Source organism: Mus caroli, chromosome 2 (assembly GCF_900094665.2).
Source record: "Mus caroli chromosome 2, CAROLI_EIJ_v1.1, whole genome shotgun sequence".
Lineage (NCBI taxonomy): Eukaryota > Metazoa > Chordata > Mammalia > Rodentia > Muridae > Mus > Mus caroli.
Window position 1 is genome coordinate 97,156,231 of NC_034571.1, and position 6,835 is coordinate 97,163,065.

General features: G+C 45.9%; 1 pseudogene; it reads right to left on the reverse strand.

Moving 5' to 3' along the window:
- Window positions 1-1,111: 1,111 nt before the first annotated feature.
- Window positions 1,112-6,200, reverse strand: LOC110306745 (annotated as a pseudogene).
- Window positions 6,201-6,835: the final 635 nt, after the last annotated feature.

Sequence of the window (6,835 nt, forward strand, 5' to 3'; positions counted from 1 at the left end):
TCAAGACAGGGTTTCTCTGTGTAGCCCTGGCTGTCCTGGCACTCACTTTGTAGACCAGGCTGGCCTCGAACTCAGAAATCCACCTGCCTCTGCCTCCTGAGTGCTGGGATTAAAGGCCTGTGCCACCATGCTTTTCTGGATGCTGTGACAAAGTATCCAGCAAAGGCATCTTAAGGATGGAAGAGTTTGTCTTGAATTAAGAAGGAGTTGCCTGGGGCTGGTGAGATGGCTCAGTGGTTAAGAGCACCGACTGCTCTTCTGAAGGTCCCGAGTTCAAATCCCAGCAACCACATGGTGGCTTACAACCATCTGTAACGAAATCTGATGCCCTCTTATGGAGTATCTGAGGACAGCTACAGTGTATTTACATATAATAAATAAATCTTAAAAAAAGGGGGGGGGTCCCTCGGCTTTGGCAGCACACAACCTTAAATCCCAGCACTCAGGAGGCAGAGGCAGATCTCTTGAGCTCATGGCAGGGAAGGTATGGTAGCAGTAACTGGGCACATTGCACCCACAGTCAGAAACAGAGGGAGATGATCTGGAACCCCAGAACCTGGAATGTTAGGGTAGGTTTCAAACCTCAGCTAACTCAATTTAGAAACCCCTTCATAGACAAGCTTAGAGACTTGTCTCTTAGGTAACTCTGGATCCTGTTGAGTGACAGGCAATGTTAACCAGCACACCCACTGGTAGAAAACTTCCTGTTTTTCAACATTCCAGAAGAGACTACAAGATCAGTTGTGACTCTGCTCTTGTAGATGTGTGCCAGACTCATCTGCGAATCAGCTGAGTCACAAGGTGTACTGACGAAATAGAAGATGCCACCGGTTGTCCTCCCAGTGGGTGTCCCAGTTTTCATCCACTCTTCTGAGTTTGAGAATTTTCATTTCCTCTTGTCCTTGACAACTCTTGACACTGCTAGATATTTTGATTTTTGTCAGTCTTAGCACTAAAAATGTTTTCTCGCTGTTTCCTTTATCTCTTTGTCTCTCCTTTCCTTCCTGCCTTTCTTGTTTTTTCTTTCTTTCTTTCTTTTTCTTTTTCTTTTTTTTTTTTTTCTGTAAATTAATCCATTTATCGCAGGCTAGGTAAGTCTCAGATAGGGCTTCTACTGGCCTTTCAGTTCCAGTCTGATGGCCGACTTCACTGTGATTGCAGAGGTGGTGTTGTAGGTCCAGGCCCCGCAGGTTCATGCAGGAACCACAGTGCCAGATGCCGATGGCTCGTCTGTCTCTTCATCTTGGTCTTGCCACAGAAGGAACAAGTGTTCTTGGCGTGCTGGCTGATTTCAATTTTCTTCACCGTTTTCCAGAGGAAAGCACCATAGCGGGTCCCGTATTTCCTGTTGATCCCAATCTTCTTGGTCGAAGCCCAAGCCTGAAGAGACCTTTCTTATTTTTAAAAATAATTTATTTTTATGTCCACTGGTGGTTTTGCCTGCATGTATATCTGTGTGAGGGTGTCAGATCCCCTGGAACAGGAGTCACAGACAGCTGTGAGCTGCAATGTAGGTGCTGGGAATTGAAACTGGGTCCCCTGGAAGAGCAGCCAATGCTCTTAACTGTTGAACCATCTTTCCGATCCTTACTCCCTCTCCCCTTCTCCTTCTCCCTTCCACTCTTTCTCTTCCTCTTCTTTTTGGAGACAGGGTCTCAGTTTGTAGCATTGGCTGTCCTGGAGCTTGATAAGTAGACCAGGTTGGCCTTGGATTTGTAGCAATCTGCTGCCCTCTGCCTCCAGAGTGTTGATATTAAGGGTGTGCAGCCCTACCCATGACCTTTTTCCTCACTGTTTTGTATAAGGTAAGAGTTTTAGCTTGCCAATACAATTTCTTCATTGATCTGTAAATCCCACTGAAGTTTTCCATTTCTTTTTCTAATCTCTCTCCCAAGTACTGGGGTCACAGACAAGCAACAGCATGCCCGTCATCTGGGGCACTAGGGATTGAGCCTAGGACTTTGGGCATGCTAGGCAAGCACTTTACCAGCCAAATCTCCAGCCGGTGTGAAAAATTTGAGTTTTCTTCTGTTACCCTCTTTGAAATAAGTTCTGGGTTTTGTTTGTTTGTTTGTTTGTTTTGCTCTGTTTTGTTTTGTTTGTTTGTTTTTAAATTCTGACTCTCTTCTTTACTGGCTTTCACATAGATAGCCACTAGTCTGTCTTACCCAGAAATTTGTTTTTTATTGCTAGAATCTTGCTATCTTGCCCAAGCTTGTCTATATGAGCCTAAGATGGCTTCTAACCAAGATCCTTTGGACCCAGGCCCCTGAGTGCTGGGATTTGGGATTATAAACATAGATACCTATATCCAGACTATATTACATCTTCACTCTTACATTGGCTACTTCATAAAGGTGTAAGTTTCTTAACCAATTTTTTTCCAATTTTTTATTAGATATTTTCTTCATTTATATTTCAAATGCTATCCCAAAAGTCCCCTATACCCTCCCCACCACTGCTCCCCTACCCACCCACTCCCACTTCTTGGCCCTGGTGTTCCCCTGTACTGGGGCATATAAAGTTTGTAAGACCAAGGGGCCTCTCTGCCCAATGATGGCCGACTAGGCCATCTTCTGATACATATGCAGCTAGAGACACGAGCTCTGGGGTACTGGTTAGTGCATATTGTTCCACCTATAGGGTTGCAGATCCCTTCAGCTCCTTGGGTACTTTCTCTAGCTCCTCCATTGGAGGCCCTGTGTTCCATCCAATAGCTGACTGTGAGCATCCACTTCTGTGTTTGCCAGGCACTGGCATAGCCTCACAAGAGACAGCTGTATTGCAGGGCGGTGGTGGCCCATGCCTTTAATCCCAGCACTTGGGAGGGAGGCAGAGGCAGGCGAATTTCTGAGTTCGAGGCCAGCCTGGACTACAGAGTGAGTTCCAGGACAGCCAGGGCTATACAGAGAAAACCTGTCTCGAAAAACCAAAAGAGAGAGAGAGAGAGAGAGAGAGAGAGAGAGAGAGAGAGAGAGAGAGAGAGAGAGAGAGAGAGAGAGAGAGAGAGAGAGAAAGAGAGAGCTATATAGCTATATCAGGGTCCTTTCAGCAAAATCTTGCTGGCGTATGCAATAGTGTCTGTCTTAACCAAATTTAATGTTAGCAAACAGCATTATCTTCCTAAAAACATAATAAAGGCCTTAAAACTTTTCAACTGCAATCACCTTTTCTCAAGTATTTGTTGCTTAGTATTCTCACTTTGTTGCAGTGGTGGTTTTGTTTGTTTGTTTATGAGACAGGATTTCTCTGTGTAACCCTGGTTGTCTTGGAATTCACTCTGTAGATCTGGCTGGCCTCAAACTCAAAGATCCCAGCAGTGGGATCAAGAATGTGGGCCACCATGTCCAGGCTCTTCCTGACACTATTATTTCTAATTTATAAACAACTTTGAGTCACAAAGAGTGGTGTATCCTCAAAGCCTCTCTCAATAGTCAGCTGATTCTGCTCTTTCATCTGTTGTGTCGTGAATATTAACTCTTTGTGTACTTTGTTAGTCAGCGTGCTTAGACAGTTCCTGAAGGCTGATAGCCTTTTGCTGATACTGTTGGCTCTTGACTGACAGGTTGGGAGTGCCAATGGTGGCCAGTGCCCTATGGGGTGGGGGTGGGTTCCTGCCCCCCAGGGCAGGGTCCTGCTCCCGGTTAGATTGCTATGCAGGCTCCTGAAGATGCAATATGCAGGTCCTTTGGTCTGTGCAGCTGCAGAGGCTGGGGAGAGGCCTGGTCTGCATGGAGATAGAGTTGCTCTGTATAGACTTGGATGTGTTTCTCACTGGACTCTCACCTGTTTATTACATTCCCATTTTTAGAAGCAGGCTCCTGAAGATGCAATATGCAGGTACATTTCCTGCAGAATTGCTGTAGCTCCTGCTGTCCTTTGGTCTGTGCAGAGCTGAGTCTGGGGAAGGGGCATTTGATAAGGGCAGCTGCAGAGGCTGGGGGAGAGTCCTGGTCTGCATGGAGATAGAGTGCTCTGTATAGACTTGGATGTGTTTCTCACAGGACTCTCACCTGTTTATTACATTCCCTTTTATAGAAGCATTTGAGTAAGTTGCAATAAATGGATGATGTCATCCTTGAGGTTTCATATTTGAAATTTCAGTCCACATTGTCTGCCTGCGTGGTCTTTGATTTGGGTTGGTTTTATGGCTAAGGTTGGGACTGAAAGCATATAGATTTCTAGCCTGCTGCTTCAGCCTTCCGATCATGTCTCTCACTAATAAGGCTGAGCTCCCAAGGGAAGTAGTTTGTGGGTAGCTTCCACCACCTATTGGTATCCTAAGAAAACTAACAAGGCCCACTGGAGGCGAAGAGTATCAAAGTGCCATCTCTGATCCTGAAAGCAAGCCCAGTTCTCAGGTGGGGAACAAAGGGTACCTTGGAGGATGGAATGATGGTGGGGTAGCTCGGCTAAACAAACACTCCTGCACCAGCGGCCATCACCTCCTCATGCAAAGGGAGGACCAGTAGGGAAAACAGCACAGACTACACAAGCAGGTAAGAGATGAGAGAGGGAAATATGTAGTTCAAAAGCTTCGGGGAAACCATGTGGCCTTCTGCTGATGCTAAAAAGCAACTCTGTAGTAAATGGAACACAGCAACCATCAACTTCTCTTCCCCTTCTCACTTTAAAAACATGGTGGCGCACACCTTTAATCCCAGCACTCAGGAGGCAGAGGCAGGCAGGTCTCTGAGTTCGAGGCCAGCCTGGTCTACAGAGTGAGTTCCAGGACAGCCAGGGTATACAGAGATTCTTTGTTGGACACAGCCAATAAAGGTCTGCTGGCCTTTGATCCCAGAATGTAGGAGGCAGAGGCAAATGGATCTCTCTGAGCTTAAGGTAGCCTGGTTGACATAGCGAGTTCCAGGCCAGCCAAGGATACAAACAAGTAAACCTCACAACATTGTAAGTGGATCTGAGGCCAGGTTGGCTTTGATATCAGTCCGTATTGATTTAAAGTGGGTTGAAATTTGTAATCAAGTGGTTCAAAGGCTGAAAGTGTGATTGCAAGCTCTTTGTACTAGGTTCATCCTCCTCCATCCTGCCCCTCTGAACCAACGAAAAGGACAAATCTCACTCCTTAAGCTTGTTGTGGAGTTCTGCAAGAAACACAGTTGATGCCGTCTTAAAAATAGGATGCCTGTGCTCTCTCACAAGTCTGTCTGGGACATTTTGTGGTAACCACTTTCAAGGACTATAGACTGTTGCATGATATTTGATCACACTGTGAACCCAGAGGTTGTTGTTATTTACTGGAAAAAAAAGGACCTGTTTCTAGTTGTGGCAAGGTTCAGCCCTTAGCACACACCTTTAATCTGCCCCCTGCCCCCAGCTAGAATACACACACACACACACACACACACACACACACCCTTAGTACACACCTTTAATGACAAATAATGAAGTTAAAGTTAGTTTGTAGAAGGAAGCATCTAGTGATGTCTAATTGAGTGGCAGACAAAGTGACAAATCAGAGAAAGATTTGACAGAATAGGATACGCCCAACTCTCACAAAAGAGTGGAAAGAGAAGCTACTTGGGGGGCAGTGCAGAGAGAGGGAGGAGGCAGTCTTACCAGGAGAGTTTTACAGAGATAGGTTGAAGAGAGAACAAGCTGGACACAGGCGAAGACAGAACAAACCAGAGAATGAGAAGGAGCCAGAAGATTAGAACACATTGACAAAGTTAGTATGAGGCCAAGCAGAGCAATTGAGTGAGAAACTAAGAGAAGCCAGATTGAATCAGTCAACTTGGAGAGGAGTTTGAGTTGAACCAGCCAGCCAGAGTCCAAAAAGAACTAGAGTGAGCATATTCAATAGCAACTCCCAGAGGCTGAAAACATTCTAGGCTTAGATGATACTGTACAGAGTCTAGAAGCTTTCAGAGCTAGGACCAGGTTAGCAGACGGAGGCAGTGAACCTCTGAGACAATTACCAACAGGAGAATAAAAGTTACTCTAACAGTAGACTGAACTTCAGCTTCTCAGGTTTCACTCCACCTCCTACCTCTCCTGGAGATTCCTTCTTCCTTGTTTTTCTCCAGTGTCTTGCGTCCCTTGGCTTTCCTGGACAGTGGGCATGCCAGACACAGCCCTCTGCCTGAGGACATGAATTCCACTTCTTTTCTGACTGTGTTGCCAATGTAGCTTAGGCCTCTCTGCCTCAACTTCGTCCCTTGGACACTCTGCCACAGGCCCATCCACTCCAATGCAATACAGTCGCCTTAAGTGTCTGACATGTGTGATCAGTGTGTGACCCCACACCAGTCATGCATATACACCAGGGCTGCAAATGTAAGCCAAGTAAATAGAACTCTTTTTTTTTAAAGTTTATTAAATTGTATCTATTTATTGTATGTGTATATGCATGTATGTGTTCCCATGATACAACACACTAGTGATGGCCAGAGGACAACTTCTTGTGTGTGGGTCCCAGGAATCAAACTTGGGCCATCATGCCTGATGGCTGGTGCCTTTACTTTCTGAGCCATCTTGCTGGTCTCATCAAGAGAGGTTTGAGAGATGAGGCAGGAGTCCAGCTTAGATGTCCGTGTGGTACCAGTGTAGTCGCAGTGAGACAACCTTCTCAGACGTTGAAGAGGGTATTAGAGGTGACCTCATGAGTAAGGTGAAGACTTACCTGAATCGAAAAGAATGTGTAGGAGTTTCCATCATCTCCCACCAGCCGGGTTGCTATGGTTACAGCTAGAGTAGGCAACTCAAACTCAAAGAGTAGGAGGGCAAGGAGGGGTGAGGAAGTACAAGGGAGTTTTGTAGTCTCGGTCTACACAGCTACTGGAGGGGAAGTTCTGGTTTACACTAGCTTCTTCCACTA